Source organism: Giraffa tippelskirchi, chromosome 12 (assembly GCF_054371585.1).
Source record: "Giraffa tippelskirchi isolate mGirTip1 chromosome 12, T2T-mGirTip1v1.2.pri, whole genome shotgun sequence".
NCBI classification, from domain to species: domain Eukaryota; kingdom Metazoa; phylum Chordata; class Mammalia; order Artiodactyla; family Giraffidae; genus Giraffa; species Giraffa tippelskirchi.
This window is the reverse complement of record NC_137286.1, coordinates 148502905-148519581: the sequence shown is the minus strand read 5'-3', so window position 1 is coordinate 148519581 and position 16677 is coordinate 148502905.

Below are 16677 nucleotides of genomic sequence, written 5' to 3'. Positions count from 1 at the left end.
GTGGGCGGCTCCTGCCCGGGTGGCCAGGCAGGCTGGGGTGGGCGCAGCCAGCCATAGCAGGAGGAGAGGGCAGCTGGTCCAGAGGGAGGGGGAGGCTGTGCTGGCCGAGGGGCAGGGGAGAGGGGGTCTAGTTGAGGTCAGGTCAAGCTGCCCAGAGATGCCCACAGGCTTCAGGGAAAGGAGGGAGGGGTCAGTGTCTGACTGTGGGGTCTGGTTTGGCGTGAGGACAGGGCCCTCTGCAGCTGTGTGGACGGGTCCCGGGTGCGGGCGCAGCGAGTGTTCCGTCCGGGAGCAGGGCTGGGAGCGGCGGCCACGGCAGACACAGCCCACCCTGAGCCTGGCCCTGCGGCCCGGGCACACCCACAGCCAGGCCTGCTCCGCGGGGAGAGGGTCCACGTGTCCCCTTGCGGCCCGTCCGGGGGCCCTGCTCCAGGGCTGGCCCGGGCATGTCAGGCGGCACCTGCGTTTCCTCCCTTCTTTCACCCGGAGGGACGCCATCCTGCTCGAGCCTCCCTCCCGATTACCACGGGGCCTCACCTCCTCCAGAAACCCCCCTCGTCCTCGACACGCCCAGTCCTGCAGGTCACGCCTGGGTCTGAATCTCCTTGTGTCTAAATATACATCCCCTCTGAAAATGACCAGCTGGGGCATCAGGACCAGCTACAGGTGTTTTCTTTCACCAAGAAAAAAAGAAAAATCTAGATAAGATACAAAGCCCAGGGAAACGGAAGCGGTGACGATGCGGAAAGAAGAGGCAAAGAGAAACGAGGGTCGGATACAAGGAGACACGGGCGAGGACAGGAGGTGACACAGGTGGGAGGGGACGGGCCGGGGGAGGTGGGTGAGCTGCTGGGGACCAGGGATGGGGGGGCCCGGGGGAGGAGGACGCGGCGACGACCTCGGGGGGAGGGGCTGGAGGAGGCAGCGCTCCAAGACGAAAGCATCTTTCTCCTGCGGAAACCAGAGTATTACCCCAAAGTCAAGGTCACCCTCGTAAGCCAAGCTTCCAGTAAGCAAGCCATGAGATGATGGTTAGCTGGTGCGGAACCAGCGGGAATGGTACATGGATGCAAATTCACTTATGCACACATGCACACTCACTCACACACATGTGCACACACACGAGGGTTAGAAGGTGCCAGGCATGCTCCTGTGTGTCCAAATCCAAGCAAGGAATGAGCACGGCTGAAGGTGGGGAGGGTGGGCAGCGTGTGTGAGAGCACCGCGCTGCTTCACGATGTGGAGAAAGCGGAGAGACCCAGGGAAACCAGGAGCGAAAGGCAAGGCCCAGGGCGGCTCACAGACGGCCGTGGAGGCAGCAGCCACGGGCGGCAAGCGTGTGGAAGGGGCTTCGAGAAAACGCAGGGGGGGGCCGCCTCCACGCAGGCCTCCGCGGCGGTCGGGAGGACTGGGCGGAGCCCGCTCAGCCGCTCCAAGACCTTCCGGGCACAATGGTGCTGGAGGGCCAGGAGCCCAGTGAAAGTGAGGGAGGGACAGTTGAGGGGTTCAGACAAATTCCACCTGCTGGCTCATCACCATCAGCCGACCCGCCTCATCGTTCTCCGTCCGCAGGGAGCCCCGCGCCTGAGCGCCGGGGACAGAAGTGTCACCCCTGCACAGATGGGGAAGCAAGGCCTGGAGCCACAGCCCAGCAGCACGACTCCAGCTCCGACCCCCAGGCTCAGGGGGACACACGCGGCCCCTGAGAAGCCCGCCTTCACCCCTGTGCCCCACCCACGTGAGGGGCTTCCTTTGGAGACCCTGTCCTTTGTGTCATACGTGGGCTACTTCAGAGAACGTGGGAGGGGGACAAAGGCCTGGGCTCAGGATGTGTGGGGACCCCCCAGGTCAGGGGTGGCGGCCCAGCAGGACACCGCCAGTCGCCTTGCACACAGCACCCACTCACACTCACTAGTGATGATCAAGACACTCAACCGCTACCCAGCAGAGGGCCAGCGATCCGACAGGGGCAGCATCGTAGAAACAGAGGGGCCTGGGAGCCCTGACCTGCTGGTCGTGACCCCCCACTGATGGCCACGGGGACCAGGGCTGGTGGCAGAGGGGACTCGGGGCCCTGAGGGAGGGTCCATCACTGACCACTGCAGGACCTCTTCTGTGTGCTGACCATGGCCCTCACACGGGGATAGCACCACACACGACTCGTGACCACGAGTTTATGCAAAACGCAGCACCGAAAGCTGGCGGCTTGCACGGCAGCTGCCGGTTGAGATTTCAGTTCTGGGAGCCAGCGCTCTGTGCAAGGCTCAGCTGGGGCACGTCTCAGCTCTGCAGACCGCGGTCATCAGCTGGCGCTGCTTCTGCTGGTGTGTCTGGGGTGCCCGGCACCAGCCTCCAGCAGGGGGCCTGGGCGTGCTTACGGGGCAGCAGCAGCCCCAGGAGGGACAGGAAGATTCAAGGACTGGGCTCAGGGCAAGGATGAGGACAGTCCCCCTCGTGTGCGGCCACAGCCAACCAAGGGTCAGCCCAGGCGCCAGGAGGGGAAACAGCCCCAGCCCTGGTGGCAGGACAAGCGTGGTACAATCCGCCAAAAAGCACAGAAAACCCAAGATGTCCCCAAAGCCTCCAGATTCCACGGGGCCAGAGAGAGGCGGGGAGGCCTGATTTGGAGAGCCATTCAGTTTTCAATTTAAAGCCCTGGAGGGAGTTGGGAAGAGGTCGTTCTTCTGGGTGTTTTTGCCTGGAGAGCAAGAATAAAAGCTTAGGCCAGTGGAGTCAATTTTCATTTCATATATTTGTTATTTTGTTTTTTTACTTATTTATGAAATCACCTGAATCCGGGAGTGATTTTCCCCCATGTTTTGAAATAAGGCCTTCAAAGGTTGTGCCCTGGGTTTGCACGTACTTGGCAGAGCCTCTGTGCACAGCCCTGCAGATGACTGAGAGAGGAGGTGTCTATATGTAATGCGGTCACATTTGAGGGGCATTTGGGTGAGGAGTCTTTAAACAGTGAAAAAGGGCTGGGTGCACGAAAGACCAGGAAGGACCCACGGCTGAGGCCAAGAGGCACACGGGGCGCTCGGGGTCCCCTTGATCCTGCTCGGGCCCAAGGAAAGGGCTGTTGGCTTCCCGTTCATCCCAGTGAATCCAGAAGCCCTCCACAGCGGGCAATGCTCCTTTATCTTTAAATAAAACAACCTTCTTCTATTCATTTGTTTTCTGTCTAGTCCAAATGAATCAGATTTTTTAAAATGCATTTAGTGTAATGAAAGGTTGACCATTTCGTGTAGGAAAAAAATTAAGAGCAGTCGGGACCCTGCTGGCATGAGGGCATGCAGGGGGTTATTAGGCTTTTAATGACCCCTAGGTAAAGAGCACAGCCCCTCTGGATGGCAGAGCAGAACCCGGAAGCCCAGAGACGCCCAGAGCCCAGGAGCCGCACAGCTGTGCGCTTCGGCCCACCACTGCTCCGCCAGGTCCCCAGACCTGGGACCCCGCCAGCAGGACACGTGACCAGGACATCCCCTGGCAACATGCGTTTGCCTTTTCAGTTCGGTTCCCTGAGGCCATTGCCATAAAATTCCATCCAGGCCTCCCTGGTGGCTCAGCAGTAAAGAATCCGCCTGCAAACGCAGGAGACAGGGGTTCAATCCCTGGAAAGGGAAGGTCCCCTGGAGAGGGAATAGCTACCCACTCCAATAGTCTTGCCTGGAGAATTCCATGGACAGAGGAGCCTGGAGGGCTAGAGTCCATGGGGTTGCAGAGAGTTGGACATGACTGAGCGTGCGTGCGCATGCACACACACACACACACACACACACACAGTGGGTCAGCGTACAGTGCTGTCTGGAGTCAGAGGGCCCACGCCCAGGGAGCTGCCCAGCCCCCTGAGCCTCTCCTCGCCCCACCTAACCGTTCACCTTCATCAGCAGGCTTAACCTCCTTCCTTACCCACAGCACAGCCTGGACAGGACCCCCAGGGCTTGACTGCCAGAGCAGCCCGTCCCCCGGACCCCGCGCTCTCCTTCAGCCAACAGCAGCCCGGACCAGCCCCCCTGGCCGGCCTCTACGGTGGGTCCACTCAGACCCTCTGCTTTGTTTCTCGGGCATGCCTTTCCCACTAGACACGTCCCTCCGTCACCAGACGCTCAGGTGGGCCGCGGCACCCAGAACCCCAGCTGGGGTCAGAGCCTGGAACCGCCCCATTCCGCACCTGCTGCACCCCAGGGATGGTGCAGACAGACTCAGTCCCCCCAGATCCTGGACACCTAGCTCCCATCTCCACTCAGCTGAAGGGAGGAGCAGAGTGCACCCACCCTTCTTTATGTCCCAAACTCTCCATCTGTGAAAGAACCGCCATTCCTGCCAAAGACCTGTCTTCCCAGAGACAGAGCCAGGAGGAAGCGTATCTGCACAGCAGTTTGACATTTGGGGGAAAAGGAGCCATGCAAGCAGAAAGGATCATCTTCCTGTGTGGCGGGCTCAAATTTTTTGTTTGTAGCGGAAACAATCAGAACCCATCTTTCACCATGGGTGGTCCCCCGGGAGCACCTGGCCCAGTTCGAGCCTCTCTCCTCCTGAACTCCTGATGCAGGCAGACCAGGCCCCACCCTGCCAGCCGCTCCCGCAGATCTGGGATGAGCTGAGAAGGTGGCTGAAAGTGCACGTGGCCATGTCCGGAGACCTGACATCGCAGCATCCGCTCACTCTGAATTCTAAAGTCACTCATCTTCTCTGCGGCAAAGTCTGAGCTCAGCCTACAGCAGCTTCTACTCACGCATCCCGGGGGCAGAAGACTTCAGGGCGAGAAAGCTTGGTTCCCTCAAGAAGGAGCGGTGAGTAGAGCCAGAGTTCTGGGTTCCAGTCTCCACGGTCTAACGTGGACTCACCCGAGCATCATATGATGGTCCCCAGGTCCATGGGCAACCACTCAAAACCGCCATCCTTGCTGACAGCTGAGCAGACTGACCACCGGGCTGACCTCCCCCAGAGAGGCTCTCACGCATCCATCACTCCTCTCGTTTCTGACGTAGTTCTGGTCAGAAAAAAAGAGGGCCCTAAAGTCTCTGATTTTCAAGGACACATTTTCGTTCCTTGGGGGAGCAGATCAGTCACGTGACAGCACTCCCTTCTGTTGGAGAAGCTCCCCTGGTCCTACCCAGGACAAGGTATGTGTGTGTGTGTATATATGTGTGCGTATATATATGTGTGTGTATATGTGCATGTGTATGTATGTATGTATATGTGTGTATGTGTGTGTGAGTGCATGTGTGTGCATATATGTGTATATGTGTATGCATGTATATGTGCATGTGTGTGCATGTGTGCATACGTGTGTGCGTGTGTATATGTGTGTATATGTGTATATATGTGTGTATTTGTATGTGTATATATGTGTGTATGTGTGTGTGTGTATATATGGTTGTGTGTATATGTGTGTGTATGTCTGTATATGTGTGTGTGTGCATGTGTATATGTATGTGTGTGTGTATGTGTGTATGTGTGTGTATATATATGTGTGTACGTGCATGGGTGTGAGTATATATATATGTGTGTGTATATATATGACAGTGTGTGGGTGTACATATATATATTTATGTGCGTATATGTGGATGATGGTGAGATGGTGAAGGACAGGGAAGTTGGTGAAGGATAGGGAAGCCTAGTGTGCTAAAGTCCATGGGATCACAAAGAGTCGGACACAGCTGAGTGACTGCACAACAACAACATATGTGTGTGTATATGTTTATGTATATCTGTCTGTGTGTACCTATGTGTACGTGTGTGTATATGTTTATGTATATCTGTCTGTGTGTACCTATGTGTACGTGTGTGTGTGTATGTTTATGTATATCTGTCTGTGTGTACCTATGTGTACGTGTGTGTGTATATGTTTATGTATATCTGTCTGTGTGTACCTATGTGTACGTGTGTGTGTATATGTTTATGTATATCTGTCTTGTGTACCTATGTGTACGTGTGTGTATATGTTTATGTATATCTGTCTGTGTGTACCTATGTGTACGTGTGTGTGTATATGTTTATGTATATCTGTCTGTGTGGACCTGTGTGTGTGTATATGTTTATGTATATCTGTCTGTGTGTACCTATGTGTACGTGTGTGTGTATATGTTTATGTATATCTGTCTGTGTGTACCTATGTGTACGTGTGTGTGTATATGTTTATGTATGTCTGTCTGTGTGTACCTATGTATACGTGTGTGTGTATATGTTTATGTATATCTGTCTGTGTGTACCTATGTGTACGTGTGTGTGTATATGTTTATGTATATCTGTGTGTACCTATGTGTATGTATGTGTGTGTATATGTTTATGTATATCTGTGTGTACCTATGTGTATGTATGTGTGTGTATATGTTTATGTATATCTGTGTGTACCTATGCGTATGTATGTGTGTGTATATGTTTGCATATGTATGGGTTTATATGTATGTACGTACATGTGCGTGTGCACGTGTGTATATATATATATATATATAAATGATGGTTAATGTTATGTGTTATCTTGGCCAGACCACAGTGCTCAGATGTTTGCCCAAAAGTCAGTCAGCCTGGAAGCCTCTATGGAGTCATTTTTCTCATGTGGCTAATATTTTAATGAGCAGACTTTGAGCAAAGCAGACCACCTTCCAAAATGTGGGTGGGCCTCATTCAAGCAGCTGAAGGCTTTAAGGAAAACAGCCTGCGATTCCCTGAGGAGGAGGGGATTCTGCCTCCAGACGGCCTTTGGAGGTGAATTGTCATGTCAGCTATTCTCTGGGTCTCCAGGGTGCCTGCCCCACTGTCAGGAGAGCCAACTCTGTAAACTGAATCTCTCTCTCCCTAAACAAAATATTATATATATATATATAACTGTAGACAAACATGCATAACCCCCCCCACACATTCTATTGTTTTATTCCTCCAGAAAACTATAGAAAATTAGTCCCTGACTGATATGTGAATTTACACACATTTTTAATAAACATCGACTCTTATCTTCATCCTGACCGACCCCTGGTTTCACTCACTTGAGAGCCACCTGGATAGATTTGTTCATCACTACAGTCCTCCCTGCCCCGCACATTCCAGCAGCTGCATAGAATTGTACAGAAACACCAGTTATTCAGCCAAAGATCTGCTGATTTTCCAGATGAGGCAGCTCGCCTACTACCCTTCACCCGTGTTTCTCATAAAACCCCTTCCAACGTGGCCCAGCGGGAACCAGCCCTCCCGAGGTCCGGTCCCCGGCTGCCCTGCCCTGCCCTAGTGGATGTGGAGGGGTCTGCGGAGCCCAGGCCCTCCCGTGGGGACCCGAGCTTCCTTCATGGAGATGCTGAAGGTGGCTCCCAGGGAAGCGTGGTCCCCGGCCACAGTCTACACCTGGCGCTCCTCATGGATAATGTCATTAGCAGGAAAGTCCTACGCTGCACACACAGCGTTTTCAACCATTTATCACAATGTTGATCTTTATTTTAAATATAAATCAGGCAATCATTTATGTCTTTTATGTTCTTTGTATTTATTCAAGAATATTTAACTGGAGACAAAAGGTGACTTATTCATTATTCATCCTGAACAAGGCAAGTATGGCAATTTGAAAAGGCTGACATTTGAGCTTTTTGCCAACACTAGCAAAATTATATCCTTCCCATTGTAAATCAATGAAGTAGAATCATCGCGCACAAAGAAATTAAATTGCCTTGTCACTTTAATAAGGCCACCTTATACACAACCTTCCGCCAGCGCCATTGTGCAGAGAGACGGCGACCCATCCCCAGCCACCCGGGTCTCAGCTGGCTCTCTGATTCCACGAGCATCCTCCAGGTCCTTCTCTTCCCGGGAGACAGTGTCAGGATGTCACGGGCACAGCTCGCTATCAGTGACGTGCACGCCTCTGAGCAAATTAGCACCCAGCTACAGCCGGGCTGCGGGCAGTCTGTGAACTTGTCCCTCTACTTGGACACTCTGCTCTCGTCTGCCTCCCACCACTCCTTGCGCGCACACACACACACACACACACACACACACACTTACACAATCACACACACACTCATGCCTCGAGAAATAACTCTACCAACTCATTCTTGTTTTCACTGAGAAAGGTCTAAATTCTCCAGGTAGGAGGCATTTTTGTAACAACAAATGACAACTCTTCAAATGTAAACATCTTTGTTGTTGTTCAGTTGCTCAGTTGTGTCTCTTTGTGACCCCATGGACTGCAGCACGCCAGGCCTCCCTGTGCCATCCAACCATCTCATCCTCTGTCGTCCCCTTCTCCTCCTGCCCTCAATCCTTCCCAGCATCAAGGTCTTTTCAAATGAGTCAGTTCTTCACATCAGGTGGCCAAAGTATTGGAGCTTCAGCTTCAGCATCAGTCCTTCCAATGAACACTCAGGACTGATCTCCTTTAGGATGGACTGGTTGGCTCTCCTTGCAGTCCAAGGGACTCTCAAGAGTCTTCTCCAACCCCACAGTTCAGAAGCATCAATCCTTCGGTGCCCAGGCTTCTTTATGGACAGTCGAAAAAGGGAAAGGAAGGGCGGGGGAGGTAAACGTATGAAGCACAGGCGCGCTGGACGGAGGCAGAGAAGGCAGGTTCGGGTGGCTCAGGAGATGACGACATCCTCTCTCCCTGCTCCCCAGCACTGAGGTCATCCCTACGGAACAGAGGTGGTGCTCCCCAGCGGAACGGTAGAGGCACCGATGGCAGACTCGAGGCGTCAGTGCGTTTTTGGAGGATGGAAAGCAAATACACAGTGGCCACTGACAGGGAAAATACAGCAGTGATGAAACCTGGGCGCCGTCAGGGTGGAGAACGCAGCAACACTTGGCTGCAGCAACCCAAGGACCCCCGAGAGGCTCAGGGGCGGGAGACACCCAAGACTCCGGTGGGGGGACATGGGGTGTGGAGAGCAGGGTCTGTTGAGGCTCGTTTGGACCCCAGGCCCCTCCTCCAGCTTCCGCAGGCAGGAAGCGGCCCCCCCCGCCCACTGCAGCAGTCTCTGAGGAGGCGAGATCAGTCAACTCTGCGGTGCGGGACCAGAGGCGCAGCCGGGGGTGGAGCTGAGATGCGGTCCTAACAGCCAGAGCAGCAGGGTGGGCACACGGGGGACGCAGCATCCTTCTCGACGGGCCCCCCAGCCCCAGCGGCCAGGTCTCATCAGGCAGGAGCGCTGTCTCAGAAAACCAACACGCCAGCTGCTGCTCAGGGGTCTCCACCAACTGCGCTCCAGCCCACAGGCCTCATCCCAGAAACCGTGTCCAGACCTATATCCGCTGTCAGAGTCTCCGGGAACTTGGGGAAAGTCCCCAACACAAAACCCAGAGGCAGGAAGGTGGGAAAGGGAGGGAGAGAAGAATTAACTCAGGAAACAGAAACAATAAAGGGGGCAGGGAAGCTTCTTTAAAGTACAGCTAACGTCAAAGAGATAAGAGACGTTGATTTTATGGACAAGAAGAGCATGCCATAAAAGACATATTGTTGAGGAAATGCAGAGAATACTAAACTTTCTTTCCTGTTCAATTGAAGGAATAGAAATAGAGAAAATCGTCTGGGTAATGAAAAAGACAGAGATGAAAGTTCAGAGAGAAAAACTTCAAAGATTGATTCACTAATTGTAATACCTATTTCCAATTAGAATTTTTTAAAAAAAGTGCAGATAAGGGTGATGAGATTGCCCCCGACCCCAGGAGCTGGGCCTTCTTGGGGTGTGGTTCCCGCCTCCCAGGACAGAGGGAGGCTGTGCCTGGGGGCAGGCCTGTCCCCCCCATGTCCTAAATGGGGGCCTGGGGCATCCACCTTCCCCCTCTGGGTCTTGAATGTTGCACCCCAGGGCTGGGGTCAAGGTCAGCCCCACACCTTGCAAATGAGGAAAGGAAAGCTCCTCTGGAGGACAGGACAGTTGTCCCCAAGAGGAAGAATTTCTCTTTGGCTGGGGGGTGGGCAGGGGTGGACTCACACCTCCTGGGCGAGCGAGCTTGTCTGGGGAGAAACCGAGGCCCAGCTCACCCGGGAGGTCAGACGGAGAGGAGTCGGCAGACGGCGAAGGCTACTGAAAAAGTGGGGGGTGATCGGGCGGGTGGGGGGAGACGAAGGCCTCATAAAGTTGTCCACACAGACGCTGACCATCGGCGCAAAGAAGCAAGCCTCCTGGTTAATGGAGAAAAAGCAGACAGGAAGGAAAGCAAACAATGAAATAAAGAGAACGTGTCACAACAATACACACAGTAAATTCAAACCCCACATGTATCCAGGAGACGCGGCCAGAACAACGTGTCTCCTTTTACCAAAAGGGCAAACGGTTTCTGCCAATGCACAGGAGGAGAGGAGAGCTGGGAAGGATCAGTGCAGGATTCCGGGGCAGAAACGGCATTAAGACAGACGGAAAGGACACCCTGGGTGCCTAAAGCGACAGCTCGTGATGCCGTGTCTGCTGTGAACACCCTCGTGGAGCACAGGAACCTGCTGTGATGCAGGAGCGACAAGACGCAGAGAAGGGACCCGCTCAGCTCCAGGAAGACCGCTCCTCTCCGTCCAAGAAAGGGCAAAGGGCAAAGCATCAGGAAGGAAACGGAGATCGTGGTGACGCAGTAAACTTTACCTCTGGACACAGGACACGCTCCCTCTTAAACGCTCATGAAATAGTCACAGAGACATACCACATTTAGCCACAAGTAAGTCTTTAATAATGAAATACAAACATAAATCTCCATTAGGAATGCCAAAAAGCTATAACACAGAATCTAAGTACTGTACCAAAAACCTTTTTTCTTTTTCTTGGGGGGAAAAAAAAAACTCTATAATAAAAAAAAGTCATTAGCTGAAAAATACAAATAAAAATTGTAGAATTACTAAAAATTAGAGCAGAGACATTACTTTGCCAACAAAGGTCCCTCTAGTCAAGGCTATGGTTTTTCCAGTGGTCATGTATGGATGTGAGAGTTGGACTATAAAGAAAGCTGAGCACAGAAGAACTGATGCTTTTGAACTGTGGTGCTGGAGAAGACTCTTGAGAGTCCCTTGGACTGCAAGGAGATCCAACCAGTCCATCCTAAAGGAGATCAGTCCTGGGTGTTCATTGGAAGGACTGATGCTGAAGCTGAAACTCCAATACTTTGGCCACCTGATGCGAAGAGCTGACTCATTGGAAAAGACCCTGATGCTGGGAAGGATTGGGGGCAGGAGGAGAAGGGGACGACAGAGGATGAGATGGCTGGATGGCATCACCGACTCAATGGACATGAGTTTGGGTAAACTCCGGGAGTTGGTGATGGACAGGGAGGCCTGGCGTGCTGCGATTCATGGGGTCGCAAAGAGTCGGACACGACTGAGTGACTGAACTGACCTGAACTGAACTGAGGGGCAATAAAAGTGCTGCATACCAGAATGTATGGGATACAGTTAAAACAGTGATCAGGAAAAACTGTGTAAGTTTAAAAAATTATACCAATAGAATAAAAGGAATTAAGTTCCCAACTCAAAACCTAGAAAGACAGCTATAAAATAAGCCAAGAAAAAGCAAAAGGGAAAAGTAACAAAGCTAAAAGTAAATGTGACAGAATAGAAACCAATTTCATGTTTACTTAATATTTGCTTAGTAATTCTGAACATAACTATTAATAGAATATAATAGAAAATTAAGCAGAAGTATTAAATCAAAATGTCATTTCCCCTAGAAGAAATGAACACATACTTCTATAATTTGCCTAAACAAGAAAATAAGGAAAAAAAGAAAGGGAGAAATAACAAAGAAAAATATGAGCATAAAAAACTAAGAACTATTTTATACAACTCCATGCAAATTCCTTTAAAAATATAGATGAAACAAATAATATCCTAGTTTAGTCACTAAGTCGTGTCCAACTCTTTGTGACGTGATGGAGTGTAGCCCGCCAGGCTCTTCTGTCCACGAGATTCTCCAGGCAAGAATACTGGAGTGGGTTGCCATTTCCTTCTCCAAAATAATATCCTAGGAAAACACAATTTTCTAAAATTGACCCAAATAAAGATAGAAAGCTTAAGCAGGCCTACTCCCAGAGACAAAGTACAGAAAGTTATCTAAGAGAACTATTCCTTTAAAAAGAAAAAAAACTCAAAGGTTTACTGGGACTCTATTATATAAATACAAGATAATCTCAACATTATTTAAATTGTTGCAGAATACAAAAAGACAGAAACCTTCAAATTCTTTCTTGAAGCAACTATAACATTGATATCTAAATCAATAAAGATAGCCCAAAAGGAAAACCAGAGACCCATATTTCTTATAAGTATCAACGCAAAACATCCTACAAAACTTACTAGCACAGAGAATCCAAAAGCAGATTAAAAAATAAAACATCATGTGTAAGTAGAATTTATTAGTAACGTGAGACTGGATCAATATTAGAAAATCCATTAATATAATTTGCCACATTAGTAACAGCTATAAGGAAGAAATGGTATGATTTTCTCCATAATACTACAACAGCCTTCAATAAAATTCAGCAATTTCAATAAGAATTCACAGATATTTCTCTAAATACACAGACAGACTCTTAGACAGGCGTGCAGATCCATCTCCATTCATATCTGTGTGCATCTGTGCTAAGTCACTTCAGTCGTGTCCAGCTCTTTGCAGCCCTGAAGACTGAAGCCCGCCAGGCTCGTCTCTCCACAGGATCCTCCAGACGAGAATACTGGAGTGGGTTGCCATTTCCTCCTCCGAGGGATCTTCCGAACCCAGGGATTGAACCCGTGTCGGTGTCTCCTGCATTAGCTGCTCTTTACCACTGAGCCACCTGGGAAGCCCGCATTTGTACTTAAATACACACATACACTGGACATGGAACAACACACTGGTTCCAGATAGGAAAAGGAGTACGTCAAGGCTGTATACTGTCACCCTGCTTATTTAACTTATATGCAGAGTACATCATGAGAAACGCTGGGCTGGAAGAAGCACAAGCTGGAATCAAGATTGCCGGGAGAAATATCAATAACCTCAGATATGCAGATGACACCATCCTTATGACCGAAAGTGAAGAAGAACTAAAGAGCCTCTTGATGAAAGTGAAAGAGGAGAGTGAAAAAGTTGGCTTAAAGCTCAACGTTCAGAAAACTAAGATCATGGCATCTGGTCCCATCACCTCATGGGAAATAGATGGGGAAACAGTGCAAACAGTGTCAGACTTTATTTTGGGGGGCTCCAAAATAACTGCTAGGTCATCACTATCTACGTTATGGCCAACCTAACCATAGCATATTTAAAAGCAGAGACATTACTTTGCCAACAAAAGTCCGTCTAGTCAAGGCTATGGTTTTTCCAGTGGTCATGTATGGATGTGAGAGTTGGATGGTGAAGAAAGCTGAGCGCCGAAGAATCGATGCTTTTGAACTGTGGTGTTGGAGAAGACTCTTGAGAGTCCCTTGGACTGCAAGGAGATCCAACCAGTCCATCCTAAAAGAGATCAGTCCTGGGTGTTCATTGGAAGGACTGATGTTGAAGCTGAAACTCCAATACTTTGGCCACCTCATGCGAAGAGTTGACTCATTGGAAAAGACCCTGATGCTGGAAAGGATTGGGGGCAGGAGGAGGAGGGGATGACAGAGGATGAGATGGTTGGATGGTTCACCGATTCAATGGACATGAGTTTGGGTAAACTCTGGGAGTTGGTGATGGACAGGGAGGCCTGGCGTGCTGCAGTCCATGGGGTCGCAAAGAGTCGGACACAAATGAGCGACTGAACTGAACTGAACTGAACACACATACACATGTATACACATGAAAGTGTTAGTTGCTCAGTTCTGTCCGGCTCACTGCAACTCCACATACACAGATGTAAAGTCAGCCTTCAGGTTATTATCTTTCTAAATAGGAAAACAATAGAAGTATTTCCCACTAAGGTCAGAAAGAAGGCAAGAGTTCCCATTCTCCACACTACTATTTTGGAGAAGGAATGGAAACCCACTCCAGTACTCTTGCCTGGAAAATTGCATGGATGGCAGAGCCTAGTAGGCTACAGTCCATGGGGTCGCAAAGAGTCGGACACGACTGAGCGACTTCACTTTCTTTCTTTCTATAGTTCCTTTTGGAGAGGGAAATGGCAACCCACTCCAGTGTTCTTGCCTGGAGAATCCCATGGACGGAGGGGCCTGGTGGGCTACAGTCTATGGGGTTGCAAAGAGTCAGACCTGACTAAGCAACTAACACAGACACATACACACACACTACTATTTAACTCTATATTGAAAATACAATGAATATAACTGGATAAGGAAAAGCCATTACAGGGTTAAAAATTTGGAAAGAAATAAAAGTTTATATGCACACAAGGTAAAAATATACTTGGAAAACCAAAGAGACTCAATGAAAATAACAAAAACAATAAAAGAATTTTTAAAAATAGGAGAAGGTAAAATGAATCCACAAAAACAAATAGCATGTGTCTGTGTGGGAGAGAAACTCACTGTTACAAAAGCAACAAAGAGGGTCTAGTGCTTATGAGTTAACTTACCAAGAAATATGCAGAATGCACGTGAAAATAATTTCAAACTACTCCCAAAGAGCACAAAAGTGACTTGAACAAATGAAAAAAAAATCCTTTGTTCTTGCAGAGGATAATTCAATATTATAAAAAACATCAATCCTCCTTAGAGATACTATATAAATTTAACAAAATGGAAATAAAACTCCCAGTAAGTTTTTATTGTGGACTTACACAAGTTGATTCTACAGTTTAAATGAAAAATTAAGCCTTCAACATAATTATATTGCATATTATTCAAATGCAGCTAATAGCTAGGAAACTTCTAAAAGCAGAGCAGTGAGGGAGGATTAGTCCTACTCGATATTAAAACGTACTAAAAAGCCTCAATAATTAAAACCGTAATCTTGGCAAATGACCAAGCCAACCAATTGAACAACGGGTCCAGGCAGAGGCCCAAAGTCAAATGTGAATCCAGTGCTTGGTGAGGGTGGCGTCTCAGATCTGGGAACAGACAGTGTCTGTGATGATAAAGGACGCTGCTGACACGCAGCACACCCGCGGTCCTTCCCCCATGTCCTCTGCCTGCCTTCTGTCCGTGGAAAAAGTTTAGCCAAAGAATACGCTCAACCAGAGAAGTGAGAACACCCAGACACAAAGGGAAAGGGCCAAAGTAGACCAGAAAATAGCCATGCAGTCAGCAAGGATCTGCAGCTCCTTCTCAAGGGCTATGGATAATACTCTGAGCCATAGCCTGTAGATGCTGAAACCCCAGGGGGAAGAAGTTAATGCCATGATGACCAGACTCTAGCCATGACATAAGCTGCCGCAGTTCTGGGAAGTGGCCTCAAGGAAGTGGAAACAAGATGACCCTGGCCTGAAGACCAGCTGTTCTGAAGACGACCCAGACATCACTGGGCAGACCACCGATGACCGATTCTGTGATGACGGTCAGAGCCGACTGTGCTACTCTGCATGGAGCCCTCCCTCTCCGTCTGTCTATAAATGCCCTGGACCACTGATTGGGGTGGGTGGGGGTGAGGGCCAACCCCCAGACAGGAGTCTGCCCTACCTGCCCCCCATCCCCAGTTGCCAGCCTCCAAAATAAAGCAGACTTTCCTCTCCACCAGCCTTGCCTCTTTCTTGGCTTTTGAGCAGTCAAATGGACCCCACTTTCAGTAACATTGTGATCACTGCGTAGCTGTTTAAAAAAGGCATAAATGAGTCTATCCTTCACACCATATACCAGAATAAAGACCAAACAGATCAGTGATCTAAACAGGAAAACTTCTAGAAGAAAATATGGATTGATTCTTTTATAATGAAAGATGTGAAGGAAACTTTTTAAACTGTGACATAATTTATATGCAATAAAAAGCGACAGCTGGACCACAAAGAAGGCTGAGCACTGAAGGATTGATCCTTTTCAATTGTGGTGCTAGTGGACTGCAAAGAGATCAAACCAGTCAATCCTAAAGGAAATCAACCCTGAATATTCACTGGAAGGACTGATGCTGAAGCTGAAGCTCCAATAGTTTGGCCACCTGATGGAGAGAGCTGACTCATTAGAAAAGACCCTGATGCTGGGAAAGATTCAAGGCAGGAGGAGAAGGGGGCGACAGAGGATGAGATGGTTGGATGGCATCACCGACTCGATGGACATGAGTTTGAGCAAGCTCCAGAAGATAGTGAAGGACAGGGAGGCCTGGCGTGCTGCAGTCCATGGGGTCACAAATAGTTGGACATGACTGAGCGACTGAACAACAATAGAGAAATTTCCAGGATATACTTTATAAAAGCAAAATACAAAAGATTATAAAACAGGATACTACCTTCTGTGTACATACAGAAGAAGGTTAAATCAGAAATAAAGGACTTCCCTGGTGGTTCAGCGGTTAAGAATCTGCCTGCCAACGCAGGGGGCACGGGTTGATCCCTGGTCAGGGAAGATCACACGTGCTGTGGGACAGCGAAGCCCGTGAGCCACAAACTACTAAAGCCTGTGCCCTGGAGCCCGTGCTCCCAGCAAGAGAAGCCACCACAGTGAGGAGCCTCCACACAGCATGGAGACCCAGCACAGCTGGAAATACGGTGAAGACATAAATGAAATGTTAAAAACAATATATATATACTGTATACATCTACACTCACATATATAGACACACACATATACATACATACAGCAGGACAGACCAGAAACTAATAAAAATTATCACCCAAGGGGCTGGTGGATAGAAACTAAACAAAACG